We start from the raw sequence: 13,179 nt of genomic DNA on the forward strand, positions 1-13,179 counted from the left end.
GGGTGAAAGTGGATGAAGAAACTCCCTCTGATGCAGCAAGAAAGGAACCTTGAGAGAAACCAAGGCCCTATAGAGCACGAACGTCCTCTTCCGACTGAATTCTAATTGTTTTTGCTAATGTTATAAAATTATAACAGTCCAAAAATGTAACTTTAAATAAAGTAAAGCCTAATGGGTTAATGTCTAGTTTTATAAAAACTATTATAGGAGTTATCGTTAGAAATAGTCAAAATGAATGAATTGTGTATTAGTGTAATTAGCGGCTTAAAAAATGGTATACACAAAAGATTCATCAAAAGATCAAAGGGGATGATACAACAAACTTGAAAATACATTTGTGGCCTACTAAGCTGCTAATAAGTACAGCAAGTAGAGAACAAAATGAATTTTACTCTGCCCAGACAAAAGAGTCACACACCCTAATACCTTACTAAACGCCTTCTGCTGTATCGTTTTGCAATGTCACAAAATTTATTGCTGTCCAGATTTGCATTAATTTCTCTTCAAGAGCTTGTATTGCTGATGGGAGAGTCATACTCATGCATAAAGTTCTCTCAAGCACATCCCAAAGATTCTCAATAGGGTTAAGGTCTGGACTCTGTGGTGGCCAAACAGCCGAACAGGGTAAATCTGGACTTATTAGAGTACTAATGCTCCGATGCTCCACAGTCCATTCTTTATGCTCCCCAGCAAATAAGAGTCTTTTTTCCAATTAGCTTCATTGATAAGAGGTTTTCTCATGGCAACACAGCTTCACTCTGTGCGTGTGGAAATGCAAAATATGGCCATAAGATCTACTGTTGTTTTTTATGATTTGATTCCACTAAACGTTTAAGTGATTTCCCAGGCCCATTCAGGATGTTTTTTTGACCACATTTGTTTCTTTGAAGATGATGGTACACCACTATCCTTCCAGGTTTTAATAATGCATTTTACAGTGAACGCAATTTTCAGGAATCTCCTTAATTGTTTACTTTGCTTAATGCAGGGCAATAATTTGACCCTTCTAAAACAGAGTAACATCTTTGTAACAACCACAGAATATGTCTTCTGACAGGGTTGTTTAAAAGATTAGAAGCTATTTCCACTGCATCAGCTGACAATATTAATCACTGCAATAATTATTAGTGGAGAGCTCTTAAATATTTGTTTATATATATATATATATATATATATATATATATATATATATATATATATATATTTTTTTTTTTTTTTTTTTTTTTTTTTTTAGTAGATGGAAGAAGTCCTAGGTTGTAACAGTCGGTAAATTTTAACTATATTTGAAATAGTTTGTATTTATATTTTTTAGTACATTTTTTATTGTATTTATTAAATAATGACACATCATACTTTTTATCCGCATATATCTACAACATTTCAGTATTTAGCTATAAGCATTTGGTTGCTTGACAGCTGCTTTTTTCTCTCATGAAGGTAATTTTTTTCTATGTTAATTAAAAATGAATCAGTTAGTGTAAAGGGTCAATCATACAAGAACATGCTAATGAACTTATATAGATACAGTAACTATTTGAATGAGAGCGTGTATGGTTGCACTATAGCAAGAGCTAAGTGTTGCAGAAATCTAATCAAAAACTTCTTCAGAATAAACAACTACATGTAGTTATAGAAGTAAAAAAGTGCTGCAGTATAATTAAGCAATACCACATGAGATGGAGTGACATTGTTCTGGTTAACTGAACAGCTGTGATGCAAGGGTACAGCCCAAGTGCTAAAGGCATCACAGCTGTGCTGATATCCAGCACACCAGCATCAGGTGTTTTTTATTGTTTTTATACAACAGGTGAGCAGAATAAAACATGGTGGTGGTGGATAGTCCTGTAAATCCTGTAAAGGTCTATATTTCCATTTATTCCAGGTTTCAGAGGTAAATGTCAAATAGTGTTAAATGGAAATCTAGTGTCCTATGGTGCACAATCCACTTGTTAAACACACAAAGTAGGGCCCTTGATTAGGGGATACAGAGAAATAGTTTCATAGGTGAAAAAAAAAAACAAGCAATAAACAATCAATTATGAAATAGACAAAGTGTTGTTTAAGATGACATAACATTATTTCAAAAGTGTTTCCTTGCTTTTGAATGTGGGTTTTGGTATGTAGCTGCTATCTTGTCAGTATGGCAGATTGCTTTTACCCTCTACCATCACTACTCATGAATTGCCTCTTATCCAATCAGATTACTCTGTCGCAATCTGCTGTATAAATAATAATAATAATAATAATAATAACATAATCATACTACTAGGACCTTAATAACTGAACATAATGAGTTCACAGACAGAGCATCTTCCTCACATCTTCTTAGTCTTTGCTATCAAAGGGATTACAAAAGGATTCATTTTCTTTTTTAAGCTTTATCAGAAACAAAAACAAATGTCAGCACAGAATATTCTACGAGGGTACCACACTCAACAGTTACTCTGTTTAAGTCTCCAAAAAAGCTCAAGGGAAGTAGCTCTGATATCCAGCTTACTAGTGATCCCTGTCTGCGATTGTTATTCAGCGGAACTGGACACTCATTTTGTATTGTTATTCTGCACTGCGCTGAAAGATTCCGCCCTCGGGTTGCTCTGTTCACTTCTTAAGCACCGAATATTGCTTAAGGGATGAAATTTAATCTGTTTCACCATGGCAGCAACGTAATGCACCACACTGGACCCAAACTATTTTGCTATGTCAGAACCCCTTAACAGAAGAGACAAAAGATCAGACAGATTTGTTCCAATGTTTTGGTGTATGTGTGTTTATCCCACATAATCCCAGGCAAACTCCTACACCATGCTATAAACACTCACAAGTCTGGAGGCTGTCGGTTTTCCAGTTGGCCATTGTAAACTCCAAATCACCTCTCACACCAGCATGGAGCCCAAGAACAAGCCAGTGAAGCTAGCTCATCTAACACACAGCCAATTACACATTTAACAATTTAAAGTTTAATCAAAAGAGAAATTAAGAAGATTTTTAAAACAATATGTTTTTGTGAGGTCTTCATCATCAAGTGAGGGTAAGTCATGGTTCATCCAGGAATCCCGATGGTCCTCCCTTTCACCATTCACTCCTATTCATTCCCATGGATCATCCTTTTACAATGCTTGCTCCAACTTCCCCTTGAAATGTGCTATCCAGTCAAGAGCCTTGCCCACAAACCAACAGTGGTAAACCGGCAACAGTGGGGCTTGAAACCCAGACCCTCCAATCAGCAACTCAGAACCTCAACCTCCGGAGCCACAACTGCTCCTACACATCATGCCTAAGGGTTAAACTCCCACCTAGGTTTTAGCAGGTTAGAACAAATAAGAAACATTTTTTGCATTAAATTGTTATGTATTGTAATGTAATGTAATGTAATTTTCTTTTCTGATGGTCATTATCAAGAAACACCTCAGTGGTAGACAGTATTACATACTCTACTAATGTAGAAGTCCTGGCGGAATGCAAAACATAATTGCTTTCTCCTTCACAGGTAGTAACATTCCTACTTTGTACAGTACCTTGTTGGAAAAACATTCCTCTGAAATGTTGCTGAAAAACTGCCAACTCACACAGACACCACATGAATAAATTCCTACCATTTTTTCCTCAACCCGGAGAGGATTGGAAACGGGAACAGTATGGGGGAATTTACACAGCCAAAAATACACCTACAAACCATGTTTACTGCTAACAAACTGCTACATGCCCCCTGGGAGCGGGGCACATACATTCAAGTTGGACAAACACAAAACTAACACAAGATGAGTCAACAAAATTTTTGATCATTTTCCCAGAAGTGAAAAACTGTAAAATCTCCAATCCTCCTTTTGTGTATTTTGTAACTGCTGTTTATATCACTAAGGGACATTTACAAAAGGCTGTGAAACACCACCTTATATAACAACAAGCAAACAGTCAAGGGTAGAACAGTGGTTAAGGCATTAGCCTATTGTTAGGAAGGTCCCAGGTTCAAACCCCATGACCACCAAGTTATCCCTATTGGGCCTTGAGCAAGGCTCTTAACCGTCAACTATTCATATTATATAATGAGTTAAAAATGTAAGTCACTCTGGATAAGGGTGTCTGCAAGATGTAAGTAAACATTTAATAAATAATAGAAACATTTTGTCTGTACATTGGTCAGAACTTAATTTTTCAATGATATCTTTACATTTCGAACATTGGAGGACCAGAAACCACGTCTGTAGGTCTGTATGTCTGTCCAGCCAATTTTGTCACAACATCACGCAAAACTTGCTGAACAGAATTCAATGAAACTTTGCCAATCCTTCTGTATTAGCCTGAAGTTAAATATGCACCATACATCAAATCAAAATATTGAGTGAAAAAGATGTCATGAAAGGATGTCAAACGCATCTAGCCTTTTTTTTTTTTTTTTTAGTCATTCAGTGCTTTTTCCCTCAAGGTGGTTGGGGCTATAAGCATCACTCAGCAGAGCCAATCAACACGATAGTTTACTGTGTAAATACAGAATATGTGGAAGACACAGAAGCAAGCCTAATGCACCTACACAATGGCAAAATCTATATAAATAAAAGAAAGATTTTGTCTGTTCCGGTAAATTGGTCAGAACTTGCTCTCTCAATGATATCTTTGCGTTTCGTACATTGGACAACCTAAGATGGATTGGCACCACTTCCAGGGTGTACCCCGCCTTGTGCTCTACTGGGATAGGCTCTAGGCCTCCCGTTATCTGGTATCCAGGATAAAGCGGTATAGATGATGAGTAAGTGAGTAAGATATCGGAGGACCCAAAACCAGTCTAAGAAAGACAGGCAAGATGTGTGTGGGCTTCAACCTAAAATAATATCAGGGATTACATTAAAGTTTGTCAGCTTATTTTTAGCTTTAACCTTTTAACTACTTTTACAAACTCTTTTTGGATACTTACGCTAATAAATAAACAAAATAACACAACCACATATTAACTGGGTTTTTTTTGCGATTTATTTCCTACATTCTATACAATACTGGAGATTTCAAAACTACAAAATAATACATATTTGCATTTGCAAAACCCATTAAGCACCATGATTGAAAGAAACTAGCTCTTATGAAGACCATCCCAGGAAATCAAGCCGCAAAACTTACAGTATCTCTGCTGCAGAGGAGAGGTTTATATAGAGCTACCAGTCTCAGAAATCAGATTAGAGCCATTATGAGATTACAGCTGATATGAAGGCTATACAGACACACCTCAATATCACCTGTTCAAAGAAGATTACTGCATGTTTGGATGCCTTTAGCATTGTTTTACAACGTAGAAAGAAAGAAAAATGTGCAATATAGAGTAGCATCCCTGTTTTAGCATAACTTAGGCAATATGGTGATTTCAATTTCAATTAAGCCAAAAAATATGACCATAAACAATAATAATATGAGCATTTGTTGAGTTCTACATTTTTGCAACATTATTTTTATATTCTGGAATCTTTGGTTCTACCTGATATGTAGATATATGATATATGAAAACGCAAATGCACAGATTGATGTCTGAAGCCTCCCCATGAACACAAACCAGTTGATCTATAAGCAGTTTTCCTTTTAATCAGTCATTGGCCAATGCTGTGTTGCTGGCTTAGATCTTATCATCAAAGTAATAAACCAAAAAAGTCAAATATATGAAAGCAGTAGATGTATTTGTTCAACCCAGCAACGACCACTAAAAAAAATACCAAAAATGGTCTCAACTACAAGTTCTTTTCCCATCTGTACCAGTCTTCTCAATTACCAGTTCCTTCGCCATTTATGGAGCGACATCACATCAACACGGTCACACACACTGTAAATATTGTAAAGTCTCTCTTCTTTTACAGCAGTATTGGCTTCAGATCTTTAGAGCTTGTTGCTAAGCTACTCACTATGGTCTGGTGTTGTTCCTGTTATAGCTACATACTGAACTTTGATATTTTTATTGCACGGACTAAATTGCTTAAATACTATCAAGCAAAGATATAGAGGTGGATTTGGAGTATAAACCATCCCTGAAATATTTAAAATATTACAATACAACATAATACTAATGTACATATGGATGGATTTAGAAAAAAAAAATTGTGACTGAAAAAGTAAATACAGAGGGATAACGGCAACATCAGCCAAAGCTTGGATAGAGATCAAAGCAATGAAGAAAGCAGCCGATCATCTGCATTGTCTGAAAAGGATGGCGGGTCATCATCAGTTGCTAATGCTAATGCTGCTGCTTACGCTAATGCTGCCTTGGATATTACCAGCATAAATAAAGGTGAAGTAAACAATTAGAATAAAATAATAAAATAAGTAAATTAGTGGTTTCCTGGTTTCCTACCTTGCCTACACCTCTGATATTAAGTATCCAAAGATTTCTTGGCATTTGGTATCAAATTTTGTAAAAAGTAGTAAATCTCATCAGCGTCAGTGAGCCAGTATACAGTATGCAGCGTGGTTATTACAGGGCTGAGAGACGGGGCTCACGTGCATTGTAGTTTGAGAGGTTTGATTACAGAGTACATTGCATAGTAAGTGTAGAAATTGCAAAATTATAACTCCATTTTATTGTCTCTAAAAATGTTATTAGTACATGATGCAATACAGTACATACTGTAGAACATCGCTGTCAAGCCCAACAACATGACGAAATTATTGAAACACCTGAATGTGTATGGAATAAACTTGAAAACGATAAAGCCGCTCTGTGTTTGACTGCAAGAGAAACAAACCATAGCCATCATCCTCTCATTATTTACATTATAAAATTTAAAACAAACTTCTATCCAAATCTCCACCACTGAATATCATGAGAATGGAGCAGTGACTGGGATTTTAGCAGGTAAGGTTTAGCAAAGAAAAATTTGAGCAACCTGTACATGGTTATTTACAGTACTCGTATCAAAAATTCCCAGCCATAGATGTCATACTCTTTAGGCAACAAGTTACTTTACGACAAGAGTACAAGTAGCTACTCAGCTGTAAAAGTGTGCTTAATGTAAAATGTTTTTTTCTTTTTTCTTTTTAGCAGAGCAAACACATTACACACTTTGGTGAAGGCATCCTTGGTGTTCTTTGTGTCACACATCAAAAGTGCCAAGTTTGAAGATGACATTATAACCATTTGCAAACTTATATTTCCACTTATTCTTCTTTAAAATATCAGGTTCGTTAACTTCCGGGTTCTGGGGTTCAATCCCAAGTAAAACTAAACAGAAAGCTAGTGCACCAGAGGTGTACAATCACACCAACACCACCAACACACACACACACCCAAGTAGTGCCTTTGATTAAGGGTTAGAGAGGGATTTAGGATTCAGCCTTGTGTTAGAAGCTAGGTAGCCTTGTAAAACAACAGAGAAGCAATTTGTAACGACTTGAGAGCAATTAAGTAAAAAAGTGTTGCTTAAGGCTGCTTAAGGATGAGTTTTCTTCCTAAAATCATGTCCTTGACTGGTTTTGAATGTGGGTTTGGGTATGCAGCTTCTATAAAACAGTCGTTTTTCAGTTATTTCTATCTGTTATCACCCAGATGAGGATGGGTTCCCTGTTGAGTCTGGTTCCTCTCAAGGTTTCTTCCTATTGCCATCTCGGGGAGTTTTTCCTTGCCACTGTCGCCGTCACCCTTGGCTTGCTCATCAGAGACATTTCATTCATCATTCATTCATTTCATTATTATCTAGACACATTTTTCTCACACATACACACTTCCAAATATTTTCTTTTCTTTTCTAAAAAAAAAAAAAAAAAAAAAAAAATCTTTAAATTTTTTTTTTTTGTGAAGCTGCTTTGGGACAATGACCATTGTTAAAAGCGCTATATAAATAAAATTGAATTGAATCTAATTGAAGCCCAGTAACAGGCATCTATCGCAGTATGGTGGACCCCACCAGCCTACTTTCATCCATGCCGGTGACAAACAGTTAGTGTAATTACATATACATATAGTTTAACATTCCAGTGCTTTTACCATCCATTATCACTACTCATGGAAAGTCTCTTGTCCAATTAGATTACTCTGGCAGATCTAACTGTTGTGTAATGTTGCATATTTAATTTTCAATATTGACCAACTGAATACAAAATATCAGCCCCAATTAATTAACTAATCAATAAATCAAAAAACACAATGGAGTTTATAATTAATCCAGCATATAAATATAATATGACATAATATTTTTTAAGGATTTTATCACTTTTTTTTAGCCCATTGTAAGCTAACTCATTTAATGTAATATAGGATTTACTTTTTTTACTGTATGCTTTTCCTTGCTGTATAAGTCATAGCAGATGCTAGAAAGGAAAAACCGTGTCTTATATTCCTGGAAATACGCTTAATTACAGGCAAATATTTGTAAATGGACTGAGATCAGACTCCTCACTCGCATTGGTGGAGAGCCATCATGAGAACAGACTGCAGTAACTGTGAAACATGGCTACATTCCACACACACACACACTACGCAAAATGCCAGTCTATATAATACCACCTGTACAACAGGTGTGAATTCAACTAGTTATAAATATTACCTGGATAAGTGCTCTCGCTCTCGCTTTCTCTCTCTTTTTCATTTACACAACATGAATTTTCTGTTTTATATAAACACTTTATTGTGGATGAAGCCTTCATTTACTAAGGTTATCCTGGTCAGGGTGGCCAAAAAGAGAGGTTGAGGAGACTCATACAGACATGTGAGAAACACCAAGAAATCCAAAGCTCAGGATTGAACCAGGGACCCTGGAACCGTGGGACGACATCAACACTACCAGCTGCACCCGCTGTGGTGTCTTAATGCATTTTTAATACGGATATTTTTAATAGCCAGCCTGGTAATAATCACAACCAGTCATAAAAAATGTCCTCACACGGAGGCTGTTCAAATTGACCAGACAGCTCTAGCAGCAGCAGTCATCATACGTGTGCATTTAGTTAGGAGGAGGAGGAGGATGAGTGGGTGGGGCCTGTCTCCTAATGATGGGAGCAGGAGAGAACTGAGGAAGGTGTGAGAAGAAGAAAAACCGGGTGGAAAATGAAAGGAAATCTAATCAGCTTGTTAACATAACTGTTAGGCTTTTAAGCAACTCTGTTAATCATGATTTTTCCTTTTGCCTTGTTATTTTTAGATCATGAGTAACGAGTCGTTGGAGAAAAATTAACCCAGTCCAATGATGACAGCACCCCTGCTGCTAAATCCCTCACACACGCGCACAGGCGCGCGCGCGCCCGCCCGCGTGAGTGAGTGAGTGAGTGTGAACAAGTGTGTGCGTGCCAGAGGGTAAGGAGGGGCAGGCGCATCATCGTTAACAGCTCAGCATCTCTCTCTCTCTTTCTCTCACACACACACACACACACACACACACATATATTAGCAGTGCAACAGCTAGCTAGCACCTCATGCACAATCGAGCACATGCTTACCGCCTCCACATTTTAACAGTGTATCCATGTGCGTTAGTGTGTGTGTGTGTGTGTGCCGTGCAGTACCTCCAAGGTTGTAGCTTCCCCCCTTTTTTTCAGTCCTCTCACATCATCATCAGCTGCAGGCGTTGCGGCACCATGGCAATGACGACATGTCTACGATCTGTGTGTGTGTGTGTGTGTGTGTCCAGACCACTGCTGTGTGAGAGCATCTCCAGGCTCCCAGAGAGCCAAAGCATGGAATTACTCACGCTTTCTCTCACTCTCTCCAGCCGCTCACAAACACACACTAAGATATGCGCATGCTCGTACTCACACACCTCCTGCCTTCTCACACACACACACACACACTCTCTCGCTCACTCACTCACCTCCTGCCTTCACACTCTCACACGCACACTGTATCGGTACTGATTTAGATCCTGTGTACTGTATAGTGCTGGCACGAACAACATTTCCAGTGGTTAAAAAAAACACAGCAAGATTGTTTTTCTCTTCTGCATTTACTGTAAATACTTTTATCTAATGAAGTATAAAGAGGGGAAGAAATGGAGGGAAGATTGTAAATGGTAATTTAATGAAAAGTTAACTTTAATCAGTGAGATAAATGCATTTCGCAAATGGTTTTCAGTAAAGCAATTAACATCTGATATACAGTATTGTGCAACAGGCAGGAGCTACGCCGCATTTCCTTAAATTTTGCTTCTAAAGAATCAGACTTTCTTGTGTTTCTAATATTGTTTCGAGGAATAGTTCTCCAGACTTCCTGAAGGACATTTTCGGCTTTCGTTTCCAGTCCACTCCCTGTACCTGACCAGTTTTGGATGAATGTTTTTGTTTATTAAGCCATAAAGTGCCCTATGAATCTTTATATATAAAACTAAAGGCATGGTGCAGTGAGAAAAAGGTGCAGATGACGGTCGTTCTGGCCGGTGATTAGTATACTGAGATAAACAGGGAAATGAGGTTGCTGCTGAGGTTGTTACATAAACAACCTTTTTTTTTTTTATTTAGACCTTTAGGCACATTGAACCCTGATGCAGTAAAATGTCTTATGTCTAAATTATATCTACATAATTTCATTTAATTCCATATTATTCATATGAAGAAATAAGGCGGCACGGTGGCTTAGTGGTTAGTACCGTGGCCTCGCATCTCTGCGGTTGAGGGTTCGATTTCTGCCTCGGTTCTGTGTGCATAGAGTTTGCATGCTCTCTCTGTGCTTGGTGGGTTTCCTGTGAGTACTCTGGTTTCTTCCCACACATTTTCAAAAATTGGCCATAGTGTGTGTGTGTTCCCTGCGATAGATTAGCACTGTGTCCAGAGTGTACTCTGCCTTGTGCCCAAAGTCTCCTGGGATAGATTTCGGCCCCCATGAGAGCCTGTATGGGATAAGCGGTATGAATGAATGAATGAAGAAATGAGGGGTGGCTCAAGACATTTTCACAGTATTCTATATGTTCTGCTTTACTCAGTATAAAGTAAGGTTGCTAAGCAACGGTGGCTAAGCTGAATAGCTTACTAACATTAAAGGGGGACTATTATGCAAAACTCACTTTTTGGATCATTTGTGGTCAATTTTTGTGTATGTGGAGTTTGGAATTTGCATATCACCACAGACATGTGTTTTGCTGTATTGGTGTTTCCAGATTGCTCCTAGTGGATGTGTGCATGTGTCCTGTGATTGCTTGGGTCTAATGATCTAGTCTGTCTCCCACCTTGTCTCTAGCCCACAGGATAAGTGACATGGAAAATTAACAAATAATTATTTGCAAACCAATGGGTAGAGGAGTAAACAGCACATAGTCATATGTTGTTGTTGTTGTTGTTGTTTTCAAATAAAACAGAGATTGGATGCAGTGCTCCTCCATCTGGGCAGTCTCTCAACATCCTGCCAGTCTATCACCAATTCATCAGTTTCTCAGCTTAACATAAGATAAGGCATGATACGATTACACTTTATTCATGCCGGATGGAGATTTCTTGCCAACAGTTGCTTTATTAATACAGAAACAGATGTAGGAGATATGATTTTAACACAACAGCAAGTCTTTGTAAAGAGATGCAGTTTTTAGAATTCTGCCTCTGTGCACCACCATTATGAATTTGAAATGATGCAATTAAACTGAAGATTCAGCTATGATTCAATGGATTTAACAAAGATATTGTACTGTTTAGGAATTACAGATATTTTTTACAAAGTCTGTATATTTTCACAGACTCAAAAGAAAAAAATGGCTGATAAGCAGTTTCATAGCCAGGTGTGGCCTGTTTGCTTGTAATTTCATGACAAATAGAGATAAAACATCGGGAGTACAACAGCCATGTTACACTGTCTCGGCAACATCTCACTGGCTCTGTCTCACCAGTCTCTCACTATCTTAGCTCTCACTCACTGTCTCAGCAGTATCATGGTCTTACAATCTCCCCTGACTATCACCATCTCAGAAGTCTGTGACTGTCTTACACCCTCTTACCTAACACTAAATACCGATTCCATAAGAAACACCTCTATTTAACTGACTTGCAATCAGCTACAAATACTCACTCACTCATTGTCTATACCTGGAGCCTATCGCAGGAGACTTAGAGCACGAGGCAGGGTATCCATCGCAGGGCACACACATGTACTCACTCACACACTAATTCACACACTTTGAGCAATTTGGAATGCCAATTAGCCTAACCTTCAACTCTTTGAACTGTGGAGACCAGAGTACCCAGAGGAGACAGGAATCAAGCTTCGCTAGGAATCAAACCGGAAACTTGGAGGTGCAAGGCGACAGTGCTAACCACTACACCACCATGCCGCACAGCTCCAAACAAACAAAAGCAAATGCAGGATGGAAAAAAATATCTACACTGCAGTTTCATTATGAAACAATGTAGTTTTGGTTGCAAAGGTATTTTGACAGGTGCTATATATTCAGTCCCCCCGCAACCCTGTATACAGAATAAAGCTTATAGATAATGAGACAATAAGGATTTTTTTACATCAATTTGCTGAATTGCAACCTGTGACAGATGGATCAGTGGCGGGCGTGCATCTAGATCTTTTTTCACCCCTTGCTCACTCCTAAGGGCTCACTTGGTATGTGGCCTCCCCTTCAGCAGGTGTATGAAGGTGCGGGGCTGCTAAATCGGGTAAGGCTGGCAGAAGATAGATTTTAATGGATTTCAGGATTTCTCTGGACTATAAAAGTGAGGTGTGTAGCTAAGCTCACGGTTTGGCGATTTGGGAGCAAGTAGAATGCATGGTGGACATTAAACTTGAGAGTGGCATGCGAGAGGGGCAATGCCATGTGCCCTGAGACTTCAAAGGCGAGTGGACTGAGTACCGCTGTTTGATCGCTGCAAAGACAGCCGCTAAAGGATTGCCTGAGCTGCCTCCTGTTGCATTTCACTTTGCTCAAAAACAAACTTTTGCAATTCGACAATTGGCCACGACTGCCAGAGCCGTGTTGAGGAGACTTGCCATCACTTGCCAGCCGAGTGCCCACTGCCTCTTGACCCGCATGTGCACACCCTCACTTTGTTTCTTTCCTTCCTCCCTCTTCCAAATCCCTTTCTTTTCCCATTTTTCCTAATATAACTACCTGTAAGACCTCGCCTCATGTCCGTATCAAAGGTCTTACACAGCCGTTTAGACAGTTCTTATAGAATAGCTATGTTTTAACGCTGCAGAAAAAAGCTTTTTTCTTTTCCAAGGAATGATTGACAGGTCTGAGCTGAAAGCCCTGCCCCGTTGCCTCCATTTCACATTAGTAAACATGAATC

General features: G+C 38.6%; 1 protein-coding gene across 3 annotated transcripts in view; it reads right to left on the reverse strand.

The window, feature by feature from the left end:
• rimbp2a (RIMS binding protein 2a) overlaps positions 1 to 9,546 on the reverse strand; it is a 75,324-nt gene extending 65,778 nt beyond the window's left edge. For 2 of the 3 annotated variants that reach the window (XM_053479071.1, XM_053479068.1), the window contains exon 1: positions 9,469 to 9,546. The gene's annotated coding sequence lies outside the window, so the exon portion shown is untranslated. The remainder of the gene's footprint in view (positions 1 to 9,468) is intronic. The other variant, XM_053479066.1, reaches the window with a different exon arrangement.
• Positions 9,547 to 13,179: the final 3,633 nt, after the last annotated feature.

Source organism: Clarias gariepinus, chromosome 19 (genome assembly GCF_024256425.1).
Source record: "Clarias gariepinus isolate MV-2021 ecotype Netherlands chromosome 19, CGAR_prim_01v2, whole genome shotgun sequence".
NCBI classification, from domain to species: Eukaryota; Metazoa; Chordata; class Actinopteri; order Siluriformes; family Clariidae; genus Clarias; species Clarias gariepinus.